General features: G+C 40.0%; 1 protein-coding gene across 3 annotated transcripts in view; it reads left to right on the top strand.

The window, feature by feature from the left end:
- Positions 1-5,213: 5,213 nt before the first annotated feature.
- The window catches only part of cttnbp2nlb (CTTNBP2 N-terminal like b), a 62,938-nt gene continuing 53,491 nt past the window's right edge, over positions 5,214-14,660 (top strand). For 2 of the 3 annotated variants that reach the window (XM_052034850.1, XM_052034848.1), the window contains exon 1: positions 5,231-5,309. The gene's annotated coding sequence lies outside the window, so the exon portion shown is untranslated. Of the gene's footprint in view, positions 5,310-14,660 lie in introns of all 3 variants that reach the window. The other variant, XM_052034849.1, reaches the window with a different exon arrangement.

The raw sequence follows: 14,660 nt of genomic DNA, 5'->3' as shown, positions 1-14,660 counted from the left end.
TGGAACGTCGACAGTCGTTGAAAGCTGCTCTCTGCAGATCCACCCATTACTTCTATTATATTTGTTCTACTCCTAAATCTAGATTCTGTCTCTCTAAGATTTACACTTTATTCTACATTCTATATTGTTTTACCTTGTACTACCTCATTGTGTTATGAATTGATCTGTATGAACAGTATATAAGACAAGTTTTTCCACTGTACTTCAGTACAAGTGACAATAACAAACCAATTCCAATTCTAGACCCATTGAAGTGTCTCGACCCGACAAGTCAACTGTTTATTTCTCTCCATAGATGCTGCCTGAGCTGCTGAGTTCCTCCAGCATTGTGTGTGTGCGTTGCTCCAGATTCCAGCATCTGCAGAATCTCTTGTGTCTTCGTTGCTTTGTGGTTTCAGTGGCCACAGAACTGTAGTGATCTCCTCCTCCAAGAGAGGGCAGTATCTTCCCTTCTTTATTTCAGAACCAGTGTTTGCACCTTAAAGTCAAACACTCCTCCTCAAACCCAAGTACCAGCTTGAGTGAAAGAGTTTTCAGGAATTCACAAGTGGTACAGAAAGTACTAAAGTAGTCTAAATCCTGAAACAAAAAAAACTGGAGGAAAAACTCAGCGAGTCAGGCAGCATCCGTGCAGGAAAATGGACAGTCAATATTTTGGGATGAGATCCTTCATCCTTCAACTCCTGCCCAACAGCACTGAGAGAATATCTTCACCACCTGCTTCTCATGGGCAATAGGAGATGGATAACAGATCCTGGCAACATCTGAATCCCAAATATGGATATATAAAACAAAGACTTTTTACTTCATCCCTCTTCATCTCTAATGGGGGCCATAAGGTTGCTCAGCAGATACATGCCGCTGCCTCATAGCCCAGTGACCCAGTTTTGATCCTGACTCCAGTGCTGTGTGTGGAGTTTGCATGTTTTCCCTGTGACTGTGTGGGTTTACTGTGAGTCCTCCAGCTTCCCCCCACACCCCACATTCCAAGGGCATGTTGGTTGGTAGGTTGATTACCCCTAGTCCAGGTGGATGGCAAGGCGATTGGGGTGGTGTTGATGGGCACGGGAGTGAGATCAAAGTTAACAGGGAAATGTGGGTGGGGGGGGGAGTGGATTTATGGGATTGCTCTGAAAGCCAGCATATACTCATTGGGCCAAATAGCCTCCTACGTCACAAGAAAGTATGACAAATATCCTGCAACCTGACAAAATAATGCACGAGGGAAGGAAAACTGCTGTCTGCCCTGGGTTTCCCTTCCTTAGGCAGTCACTGAAGATGAATAACAAAGTGATCCAGAGACAAAGGAGGGGATCGGGGGGGGGGGGGGGAGGAGGAAGTGTCCAGGTGACTGGAATGCACATCCACCTCCTCACATCCTGATGAACTTCTGAAAACTACCCTACCCCAGAAGATATCGAGGAACCTTTCATTAGGAAATTTTGACTGATGTCAGCCCTGATCTTGCAGTATTCATATTGGCTGATGACGATATATACTGCTGTTTGTGGGGGTTGTCCAGATTAAGGCAGCTTTCCCTATCTTCCCACCCCAACAATTCCCCATCACTCTCCCACTGACTTTTGTGGGTGCAGCTCAGCAGCAATAGTTCATAGAATGGTTACAGCAGAAGAGTCCATTTGGTCTGTCACATCTGTGCAAGATCTCTACCAGACCAACTCACCAATTGCTCCCACCAATTGCTCCATAGCCTTGCAAATTATTTCTATCATAATTACTGGAGTCCATTTTAAGGGATAAAAGCATTCCTTTAGAATGAACCAGAGGAATCAGTCAGCATGGATTTGTTCAGGTTAGATTGTGTCTGATGAACTTGATTAAATTCTTAAAGCAGGAAACAAGGAGGTTTGAGGAGAGCAAGCATTTGATGTAACATGTATGGACTTCAGTAAAAATTTTGAAAAGGTCCCACATGGCAAGCTGGTCAATACAAACAAGAAACATATGGGATCCGAGGAAGTGTAGCAAAAATCAGCTCAGTAACAGGAAGTAAAGGGTAATGGTTGATGGTTGTTTTTGTGACTGGATAGCTCTTACCAGTGGGGCTTCACAGGAAGCAAGACTGGATGGTTAAGTAGATATATAGACAGTTTTGAAGCAACAAACAAGCTGCTGGAGTAACTCAGTGGGTCAGGCAGCATCAATGGAGGTAAATGGATAGTGGATGTTTTGGGTTGAGACCTTCATCGGGACTGGATATTTTCCCATGTCAATTGAAGAATAGGTATTTAACTTGAACTACACATAATGCTGGATAGGCCATGGAGTCCAGCTCTGGTTACCTCATGGCCCTGTATTGTTTCAGGTTTCGAAGAGCAAGAAGAGATCTCATTAAGACTTACAAAGTTTTTACAGGGTTCAACAGACTGGATGTTTCCCTGGGCTGGAGAGTCTAGAACCAAGGGGTCATGGTCTCAGAGGGATTGGGATGCAGCTTTTGTTTTCATGCAGAGAATGGTCAATTCTCTTCCCCAGAGGCACTGAGTTCATTCAAAACAGAGATGAATAGATTTCCTGGCTAATAAGGGAATCAAAGGAAATGGGGGATAGTTCAGGAAAATGGCATTGAGGGAGATCAACCATGGTTTTGATGAATGGCAGAACAAGCTTCAAGGGCCACAAGCCTACTCCTGCTTCTATTTCTTATGTTCTAATTACAAGAAAGATGCAATCGGACCAGAGTGCAGAGAAAATAAATAAACACATTGCCAAGACTGGGAAATTGTAGCTGTGAGGTATGATCAACCAAAGGTTGTTTCCCTTGGAACTGGAGGGGGCTGTGGGGACACAATTGAGGAGTACAAAGTTACGAGGGGCTGAGAAACAATAAATAGAAAGGACCCATTCCTCACATTCAAAAAACAAGAGTCATAGATTTCAATTAATTGGCAAAAGGTTTAGACCAGAGATGAAGAACCTTTAAAAAAAAATCAGAGGGCGAGAGGGTCTGGAACTCACTGCATAACAAAGTGGTGCAGGCAGAAACACTCATCTCATTTAGACAGCACTTCTGCACACAAATAGCACTCCTGCACACAAATAGCACTTCTGCAGCCAGCAGGGCAACAGAGCCAGTGCTGGAAGGTGGGATTGGGCTTTAAAAGTAATTTTCCAAGTAGGTCAAACACAATGGGCTGAATGGCCTCATTTGGTGCCATAAGCTTTATTTTCATGATTTATGCACTTTTACTGCATAAAAAATGTTGCTTTTGGGAAATTGCAAACTAAAACATCTTATTAATTGGGTAACTTTACAGACTTGTTGCCTTGTGGTGCAAGTAAACAAAGCTTTGTGAAGAGGTCCAGAAGTCCTGTTTAAGTGTCCTTATGATAAAAAACAGATCCAATAACTAAAAGGTCACCCTTGCAAACAGGAACATAAATGGTGCTTCAAGGAATGCTCCCCCAAAGACATGTTTTACTACATACATAAAAATGACACAGAAATCAGTTATAAATCTTTCACACTGCAAAACATTCTTAAAAGGTCAAATCTCTCCAGGTAGGGAATAAAACTACCACAAGAATTTAAATAATACCTTTCCTTGAACAGAATTACATCTAAATATGAACATATTAGGGCAGTTTATTCAAAGGTGTAAATTTTATCTTAAAGGAGAAAAGAGGCAGAGAGCTTGAATGTGGCTGCTGAACCCGTTACTGCCCATGGTGAGAGTGGTGAAAATCAGTGACATACAAAAAGGCCTCAATTGGGGTAAATTCAATGCATATCAAAATTGATACCAAAGCTTTAAAAATCAATTCCATCATTTAATTATTCAATTTAATTATAATAACCTTCTGTTACCTTGGAGGCAGTGCATTGAATACCACCACTCACGGCACAGTTGGAATGGTAACATGTCACTGGCACTCATCAACAAGGCATACTCCCTGTTTGAATGATTGACTTGGCTTAATAAAGACCTGGATGAGCCCCGGTACAGCACAATGGTGCTGAAGATGGAGCTGTGTAGCAGCAGCAGCAGCTGCTCTATGTTCAGTCCTGAACTGGTGGGTGGTGCTGGCTGTGTGGAGTTTTCACATCCTCCTTGTGACTGCATGGATTTTCTCCAGATGCTCTGGTTGTCTCTGACACCCCAAAGATGAGTTGTTAGGTTAATTTGCTGGTTAATATGCTACTGTAAATTGCCCCAAGTGTAGGTATGTAGCAGAGGGTGGGGTTGGGGGGGAGGAGTTAATGGGCATACTAGGAAGAATGGGGAATCTCTGGGAGCTGATAAAGACAGTATGCCAAATGGCCTCCTTTTATATCAATAGAAACATATGAACCTCAATATCTAATCCCCACAGACTAGATCCTAATTCCATCCATTTCTACCCCAATTATCGCACGATCAATTTTAAAAAGGTCTGTTCAAAAGTTTTAAAACTTTTGTTTGAAGACACTTCACCACTCCTTTTAATTACAGCATCGGGAAAGTTTCCAAATTAAACGCACCCACATAAACAAACAGTAAATTTGGATTGCTCCAGCCCCCGTGTCCAAACTGAGCGTCATCACAGTCACAACCTCTCACTTCCAGAAACCACACCACTATCCAACCTCACTTCTCCATTTCAAAAAGTCCTTGAAAGCAAACACTTATAGGTTAATCATAACCCAATGTAAATAACTTCAGTTTCTGAGTGTTCAGCATTCTTTGCGGAACAGGACACTCCAATAAAAACAAGTTCATATGTTACTTGAAGAACACGACAGTAAATATACCTCGTTTTTGTAAGTTGGCTTGACAAGTTGTCATTTTCTTTCCAGTATTAAACAATTCAAAGCCATAAGGAAATGATTTACATGAAACATCTATAAGTAAATATATTTTAAATAGGGAGCAATAGACAAGTACCTCATATGAATGAAGTTTGCAACAGTTAGGTCCAAAGTTTGTATCATTGTGGGGAATCCCCACCCACCGGACGTGACGCATTCCCCCCTCGGTAAGACGGTGGGGGGAACGACAGGAGAAACAAAGAGAGCTCGAAAGCCCCGCCCACTTCACCGAGCATGCGCAGTTTCCGATCGGAGCGTCGGAGGCGGGACAGACAGCCGCCCCGCCCATCCGCTCCCTTCGCCTCTCGCCCCGGCGGACGAGCTGATTGGAGAATCGTGGCGCGGGTCCTGGCTGTCTATTGGCTGGAGTCGTTGCCAGTCAACGCAGATGACATCCTGCGCCGAAAGAGGCGGGCGGAAAAAAAAGTGAGAGAGAGAAAAGAAGCTGAGATTGAGTGGGGTCGTTAACGCGGAGAGCTGGAGAAAAACAGCACTAAATGTAAGTTTTTATCACCCAATAAAATGTTTTCTTCATGATTACTGCAAGTATTCGATGTTTTATGTCGATTTACGTTGTTGGGAATTTTGAGGTGAATTTGTTTGAAATCCTTTTAGCAATATTTCACTCTTTTCGTCCTGTACTTTATAGTTTTAATTTCTTTCACCCTCTTACCCCCCCCCCAGTCAATTTTTCTGGACAAAAAAAAGCTGTAAATAGTTTTTTGATGTGGCACTCCAGCAGGGATGATTGACTTGATAAAAAAGGACAAGATCATGAATTGCAATCAGATTAGAAATCTTACTGTAAATTACAAGTTTACTCTTGTAAATGTACATTTCGTCTTCTTTTATAATCTCTCTGTATCTTTATTCTCTAGGAAAAGGTTCCAACAATTTTGTTTTAGAGGGGAGGGTGGTTTAACACTTTTTAGGTTAAAATATAACAACTAAATGTTTTTTTTCCTCCTAAACAAACATTCTGTTCAGAATTCTTCCTGAACTTGATTTTCACCCTTCTCCCCCCACCCCCCCCCCCCCAATTCTGAGTTGAGGTTTGTGTAACTGAGGCATTTCGCCAAGTGAGGGGGAGGCTGTTGTAAATGTCCTGAGTAGAGGGAGAGAGATCAGCTTCATGGGGGAAAAACCCTTTAATTTTAATAGTTATTTAATAAACTCAGTGCTTTCCCTGTACCCCCAGCTAATAATAGACTACATCCTCCAAAACTCAAAGGGTAAAAAACAGCACAGTCGTTAGTGGTGTCCAGTAAATGGGAAAGCATGTTTACTGTATATCAATCACTAAGATTTTAGAAGTATCTAAATGCCTGTAAAGCACTTTAAAGTGACTGAGTCATAGAAGATGTCATATAAGCAAATTCAATATTCTTGTGCTTCACAGGATATGAAGCACTTTGGGTCATCCTTAGGCTATGAAAGATGAGACATTTTTTTGAGTTGGGGGGTGGGGAAGGCCAATACCGTCCTGAACAATTTTTTTAAAAAAAGTCCATGCTTTTGTTTGAGTATAGCGGAAATAACACTTCAAAGCAAATTAAACCACTTCTTTATGCTTATGTGTTACCGTTCAGGAAGAAATTATCTATTGTAATAATTGAAGGAAAGATTTACAATTTGCTGAAGCAACAATGGCATGAGTTGAAATTTCCTTAGAGGGCAATTAATTACAGAAACAAATTGGGTATTCCCTTGTCTTTGGAGAGGAGTCTTTTAATTTTTTGAAAGTTCTTAATTTGCATATCTAATTTATAATTGCACTAGGAATGACTAATAGTCTGAATCTTATTGACTCATTTCTTTTATCTGTAATTTTTCATTGTCCTGTTTAAATCTTTAAAGTCTGTTCTCTATTTAATTACTCACATGCATTTATTTATTGATTTATCACAAGTTGTTCTTTGCTGTCACTATCCTGCATAGTAGCTGGCAGTGGATCACACTTTCTGTAATAAGCTCATGAATATACATTTGGAAGGACTAACCATCTGTGACAATATTGAAATGGAAGAATTATGAGTAACATCCTTTTTGTCTAATTCATTGCACTTGAAGTATTTTTTGACAAGACTTTTGTTTAATCAGTGGCTACCAATTATATAATTGAATGCTGTTCATGGAGTGGTAGTTAAGCCTAGCAGCGTGAGGCATTGGAGTTAACCTAACCTAGACTGTCATTCATTTTGTGTTAATAACCGCCTCTCCAGATCTCCAAAACCCAGTCTCGATACCCCTCTGTTAATATTCTTAATTGAAAGAAACCAACATTAAGATATAAAAATTGATTATAATTCATTGCAGTTATTGAATCGGCATGTTAAGTTGCCACAATGATGCCTTTTTTAAAAAAAGTGACGTCCAATTACCCTATGTGGAAATTAGCCATCAATAAAAATAACCCAATGTAATCTTTCAATCAATAAGTGCTGCTGTGGGTTGTTAGCACTGAATTTGGAACTTTGCATCTGGAATATTTTACACACTGTGATTGCTAATGTTTGGAAATCACTTTGTTTTGTTCAGTGGTATAGTTAAACCAAAAATAACAGTAATTGCTTTCCTCCCCACAAGTCACTCAAACAGTCTGGTGGGCATAGTAAACATAAGTTTGTTGGTGTATCACTGATTTATTGGCTCAGAATTGTTCTGTAAAATAACATTATGTTCATGGGATACATCCTTATAAATGCAAGGAAAAAAAGTAATTTAAGCTGTGGAAGTAAGTTGCAAATTGCTGGATGATTTGTGCCCCTCTGTCATTAGCCTCCCCAAAATGAGATCACTCTTGTCAACTTGTCTCTGAACAGCAAGAAGTTGTGGGAATTGTGACAGAAATATGAATTTAGCTCACCATAGAAATCTAGTGTTTGCAGAGCATATAGGAGACAGGAAATGCAATACTTTATGGTTCTGAAGTGACAGACCCAGAAAGGGAAGAATTGAAACTAAACTGTCATTTCTACAGGTGGCAAATGGTTCCTAGAGATAAATTACATCTTTAATTTTTTTTACTTCTCCTTTTACCTCTTCTCCCTTGATCCAGTCGTATTGCCCTCTTTCTTTTTCTGATACTTTCTCTATTTCTGTTGAACTTTCCAAGCCATTGTCAGTTTGCTGTTCCAACAATTTGTAATGCAAAAAAAAACTGTGGCTGATAACTGAAGGAAATAAGCCAACTCATGGCAACTGCCACAAGAATTCCTGCTCAAGCAAATTCTGGGCCATTATGCCTGTGATTAGTTTCCAAGTGCTACCTAACTAAAAGCCAATGGCCTGATATAAGCCCTATTGTGCATGCCTTTTTCATTATTGCACAATGTTAAATGACTTTAACATCCAAATTTAGGGGACCATGGCAACATTATCAAATTTGCAAATCTGGCGTGTGGTGTTTTGTTTTAATTTGATCATCTGGGTATTAAGGCATACAGAAATCTCCCAGTCACCACTGAATACCTCCAAATCAAACTACAAGTATGTACATGGATAGAGCCTACTTTTGCCTGATGTGGAATAACACTTAACTCTCTCTGTTGTTCTGTAGAGCATCTGTCTACTAAATATTTCTACCTTAATTTTATGCTGAAAGGCTTTTTCAAGATGTTTAACATCTGTGGAAAGGAATTCCATTTTTCATAAAGACACTCCCCAGTTTTTCAGTGTATATTAATGTGTTATATTTTCAAAACAGATATTATCTTAATTCTCTCTAACAGATTACTGAGTACAAATTTTTGGATGTTTGATATTCAGGCTATTGACTTGAGGCTTTAGCACTCTGTAAGTTACTTTGTTTAAGTCAAAGGATAAAATGAATGTCATTAGTTTTTTTAGTAAACTTGTGTGCTCCTGTATTTGGAAATATTCATATATTGTTTTGCTTGGTTATTGGAGATTTTCCATTATTGGATTACGTCATTCCTTCATTCCTTTTGCCAAAAAGGGTTTTAACTTTTTTTTGTGGGGGAGGGTGGGAAATGGAAGCTTTTTTTTAAAGCATCCTCTTCATTATGATCCTTGAAGTTAGACGGTGAGGATATTATATTAGTATAAAGAATGTTAACATTGGTTAATGCCATTTAATTGACTTATTGTAACTTCATTTCTGTCTCAGTAAATTTTGTTCAATATAAATTTAAAAGTCAACATTTGAACACTTGGTGTGCCACAGTGTAATGGTTTATTTACATGTTTTGTTGATTTTGTTTTGAAAATGTATATAAATTTTAAGTGTGTTAAAATAACCTGATATGAAATGCTTTAAATTCAGATTTTGTGCTCAAGTTTTTGTTTTAAGCACATTTTTCACAATTAGGCTATTAGATTCGGATTGAACATGCCTTAATTAACTTGTCACTTCCATTAAATTTACTTGAAGCAGAAGAAATTAAATCTGGAAAGCAATAAACTATACTTATTATGGAGTAGACAAAGAGCTGGTGTGTTCAGTAAGGAACAGCTGCATCAAGGTCACAAAAGCTCAGATGTGGCAGGAAAACAGAGAAAGGAACAATGATCTAAAATGAAGGGATTAAGCATTTTGTTGTTTCCAAGCTGAGCTGCTTTCAGCTACCAATTCTGGATAGTAACATGTGCTGGTTAGTTAATTAGTTGTATTTTCCACTTTTTGAAAATATACTTGACTGGTCCAAACAGGAAACATTATTTTAAATCTTAAAGCAATAAATATTTAAGGGCAGAAGGGTGACTATTGTGTATATTCCTTTTATTAAACTACTTGCAGTTTATTTGGTAAACTTTTTTTTAACCATTCTCACTATATTTTGAAATGCTTTTAATAATGAACACAATAGATTCACTTTCCATTACAGGAGTGTAGGTGTGCCATTTGGCCTCTCACTTGCTGGGCACCTTGTTTAAAGCAAACCAATAATGTCAAAGACCAGGAAAATAAGTCCATGCAACAGTTGTTGAGGTAGCCAATTCTCTGTTGGGAAATAAATTTAGGCAGCTGGTCCACTATATTTGTAGTTTATAAAATTCCTGCATTATCTCCAGAAGCCCAGTAATGCCACTGTGACTAAGGGAATACTAAGAAAAGAAAGCAGGACAACATACTTGTGTAACAGTACTATACTCTCCATCTACTTTCTGTACATACATTGCTGAGGTGTTACATATTTGTATCTGCACTGTGTACAATTCATTCATGTTACAAATCCAAAACCTAATAGTTTTAGAACTGCTCTATTTTGCAAAGGAAGCTGGTGATTGCCAATTTTTATTTTTAAAAATAATTAATTTGTTCTATAACAAACTAGTGTGACATTTGTCTTTTCTTGATTTGCAGAAGTATTTTACAATTGTGTGTCTCCTTGTTTGAATCCCTCTACACTTTGCCTTCCACTGACAACATTGAGATTACGTTGGTCAATTCCACCCTGTGTAACTGTGTCATTTGCTCCCCCATTCATGGAGGTGGATACATCCTCTCTGTAGCCACCACAAGAGCAGTTTGCACTGAAGGACTTCCCTTCTTGCCACCAACCAATCATGTTCCTGGTGCTTGTTTGCAAGTTCTGGTGATGAGGCATCCTGCCAATCAACTTTGGCAGTCTGCTCAAGGAACCAGCTGACAAAATCCACCACTTTTTCCTGCAGGGTCTTAAAGGCATTACATGTAAACCACTACCTAATGGACTTTTGGTCAACAGAGTTCTTTAGCGCAACCTCTTCTATGAGGGTCAACTGGTATAATACAGTCCAACTGAATGGAACGTTCTGCAACAATATGCCCAGATATGAGGGGATGTTGGATATGTTTCTTTCATCCTTTTTAGAGCTTCGTACATTGAAATGGATTGTGTAATGGGTTGACCCAAGTAATTGCTGCAGCACAGGAACAGGGTATGGGCCATACCAACTTTGAGAGCACCTCTTTCCTGATAATCATAGTTATACAGTATGGAAACTGGTCCCTTTGGCCTAACGTCCATGCCACCCAAGGTGCTGCTTTCAGCTAGTCTCATTTGCCTGCATTTGGCCCATATCTCTCGAAACCTTTCCTATTCGTGAGCCTGTCAAACATTGTAGTTGTACCCGCCTCTACCACTTCCTCTGGCAGCTCATTCCATATACCCACCACCCTGTGTGTGGGGAAAAAATTGCCCTTCAGGTCCTCATTAAATCTTTCCCCTCTCACCTTTAAATGTATGCCCTCTAGTTTTAGAATTTCCTACCCTGGGAAAAAGACTGAAATCATCCACATTGTCTATACTCATCATGATTTTATAAACTTCCAGAGTCACCCATCAGCCTCTTTTGCTCCAGGGAAAACAGTCCCAGCTTATCCAGTCTCTCCTCATAATTCAATCCGTCCAGTCTCAGCGACATCCTTGTGAAACTTTTCTGCCTTCTCTAGCATAATCACATCCTTCCAAAAGTATGGTGACCAGAACTGCACACAGCATTTCAGCTCACCAATGTCCTATACAGCTGTAACATGATGTCCCAACTCTTGTACTCAGTGCACTGTCTGTTGAAGGCAAGCATGCCACATGCCTTCTTCACCACTTTATCTACCCATGTTGTCACTTTCAAACAGCTAAGTTCTTATACCCCTAGGTCTCTGTTCTCTGGGCTTGTCATTTACTGTGCATGTCCTGCCCTGGTTCCCAAAATGCATAAGTTCACACTTGTCTGAATTAAATTCTATCTGTCATTCCTTTGCCCACTTTTCCAGTTGATCTGGATCCCGTTGCTAACCCTAGACAACCTTCTTCACTGCCCACTACAACACCAATTTTGGTGTCATCTGCAAACTTACTAATGATGCCACCTACATTCTCATCCAAATAATTAATATATGGCAAACAACAGGTGATCCAGCACTGATCCCTGTGGTACACTGTGGTCACAGGCCTCAAAGCTGAAAGACAGCCCTCCACAATGACGCTCTCTTCTTCCACTAAGCCAGTTTTGTATTTAAATGGTGAGCTCACCCTGGATCCCATGTGATCTCACCTTCTGGACCAGTCTACCATGCAAGACCAGGTTCCTTCTGGTATTCATCTCCTGTGGGACATGTATTTACCACAAAATTCTGGAAATTGGTCTTTGTGGTTCATCTCGTACAGCAACATCACACACACAACCCTGTTACAAAAGTTGTAGTTCAAGATCCCTCTTTGCCTTCCTAATTTCCTTTTTAAGTGCTTCCCTACACATCTTACACTCTTTACAGGTCTCCCTTCTCAATAGTTTCTTGTGCCTGTCAAATGCTTTCATATTTTCTCTTTATCTAACCCTCAATATCCTTCGACATCCAGGGTTCCCTATACTTGTTACCCCCTAGCTTTTACCCTTATGGGAGCATGTTGGCCTTGAATTCTTGCAGTTTATCCTTTGAAAGCTTCTCGCTTGGCAATGTTTCTGTGAGCCAGCAGTGCTTATGCAAATGCATATTATTGATTCCTGGCATTGAGAGTGGTCATTCAGCCAGTGTGTTTGTGCTGGTTCTGTTAATCCCATAATCTCTATCAGAAAGCCAGGTATTTTCTTCTGTTTTTGAATAATTCTTCACTTTCCTCCTGAAGAATGCAATATTTAAATCTCATTCTCCCTGTGAAATAAAAAATTTTAAGTTCTAACAAATTGCTAAATAAAAGTTTGAATCTTTCCTCAAGTTCCTAGGAATGAACACCAATAGCCTGTCCTGGTCCAACTACATTGATGCCACAGCCAAGAAAGCTCACCAGTGCCTCTACTTCCTCAGGAGACTGAAGAAATTTGGCATGTCCCTGTTGACCCTCACCAATTTTTATTGATGCACCATAGAAAGCATCCTATCTGGATGCATCATGGCTTCGTATGGCAACTGCTTTGCCCGGGATTGCAAGAAACTGCAGAGTTGTGGACACAGCTCAGCACATTACGGAATCCTGACTCCCCTCCATGGACTCTATACTTCTCACTACCTCAGTAAAGCAGCCAGCGTAATCAAAGACCCCACCCACTCTGAACATTCTCTCTTCTCCCCTCTCCCATCGGGCAGAAGATATAAAAGCCTGAAAGCAAATACTACCAGGCTCAAGGACAGCTTCGATGCTGCTTTTATAAGACTATTGAACAGTTTCCAAGTACGATAAAATGGACTCTTGACTTCATAAACTACCTCATGAGGACCTTGCACCTTATTATCTACCTGCACTGCACTTTGTCTGTAGCTGTTACACTTTATTTTGCATTCTGTTATTGTTTTACCCTGTACGACTTCAGTGCACTGTGTAATGAATTGATCTGTATGAAAAGTATGCAAGACAAGTTTTTCACTGTACCTCATGTACAATAATAAACCAATTCCAACTTAGTTGATGGTTCCTCTGTTAGTCAAGCAAACGAAAATGGTGTTTTCCTTTTTGATCTGTCAAAAGTCCCCAGACATTCAATGGAAGTCCTAAAGCTGCAGATATTGGAAGTCCAAGGTAATAACAAAAATGCTGGAAACAATCAACAGACTGGTCAGAACCCAATGAATGAGAAACAGAGCCTAAGTTTCAGCTTTAAGACCCTTTATCAGAACTGGAAAAGAGGTGTTGGCCCAGATATTCAAGCTTGTTTAGTTTCTTCTCCTTTCGTTAGTCTTTGTGCTGTGTTGGAAAGTGTTAGATGTAGAAATCAAATGTTAATTATTGGTCCTTAAAGAAGGAATAATTTATTTGATGTTGCATTAACTGTTCCATTGGATAAGTTCAACCAAAACAATCTTCTATTCTTGTCTTTATTTGTAGACTGATTTGCTGCAAGTGGCTGTTTGGGTGCCACTCCTTAACTGTGTAGCACAACAAGGATTTACCCCCCAGGATGATGCCTGTACTCATTTACATAGAATATGGAACAGTACAGCATAGGAACAGGCCCTTTGGCCCAAGATGTCTGCCAACTATGATGTCAATTTAAACTAATCCCTTCTGCTTGCACATGACCTATATCTCTCTAAACACTGCCTGTTCACGCGTCTGTCTAAATGTCACTTAAACATTGCTATCTTATCTGCTGCCACCAGTTCCTATGGCACTGCATTTCAAGGACCTACCATTTCTGTTTTTTTAAAAAAAAATTGCCACATAAATCTTCTTTAAACTTTCCGCCTCTCACCTTAAGTCTATACCATTTCGCTTTTGACATTTCCCCTCTGGGGGTGGGGAGGGGAAAGACTCCGACTATCTATCCTATCTATGCCTCTCATCATATTAAATACTTCAATCAGGTCACCCCTCACCCTTCAACCTCCAGAGAAAATTATATGAGTTTGTCTATCCTCTCCTCATAGCTAATACTCTAATCCAGGCAACATCTGGTGAACCTCTTCTGCACCCTCTCCAATGGCTCCATATCATTCCTTTAATGTGATGACCAGAACTGCACACAATGCTCCAAATGTGGTCTAACCAAAGTTTTGTTCAGTTGCAATGTGACTTCCCAACTTTTATACTCGGCACACCAACTAATGAAGGCAAGTATGCTATGCGCCTTCTGTAACACCCTATCTACTTGTGTTGCCACTTTCAGGGAGCTATGAACTTGCACTCCAACATCCCTCTGTAGATCGATGCTCTTAAGGGTCCTTCCATTTACTGTATACTTCCCTCTTACATTTGACCTCCCAACACCTCTTGTCCAGATTAAACTCAATCTGCCATTTCTCTGCCCAAATTTCCAACAGGTCTGTATCCTGCTGAATCCTTTGACAACCTTCCCCAATATCCACAACTCTGCCAACTTTTGTGTCATCTGCAAACTTGCTAATCAGACCACCTACATTTCCAACAACGTCATTTTATATCACAAACAACAGAGCTCCCAGATCAACTGA

The sequence above is a fragment of the Pristis pectinata genome, chromosome 20 (genome assembly GCF_009764475.1).
Source record: "Pristis pectinata isolate sPriPec2 chromosome 20, sPriPec2.1.pri, whole genome shotgun sequence".
NCBI lineage: Eukaryota > Metazoa > Chordata > Chondrichthyes > Rhinopristiformes > Pristidae > Pristis > Pristis pectinata.
The sequence above is the reverse complement of the archived record's forward strand: the minus strand, read 5'-3'. Positions and strand labels throughout refer to the sequence as shown.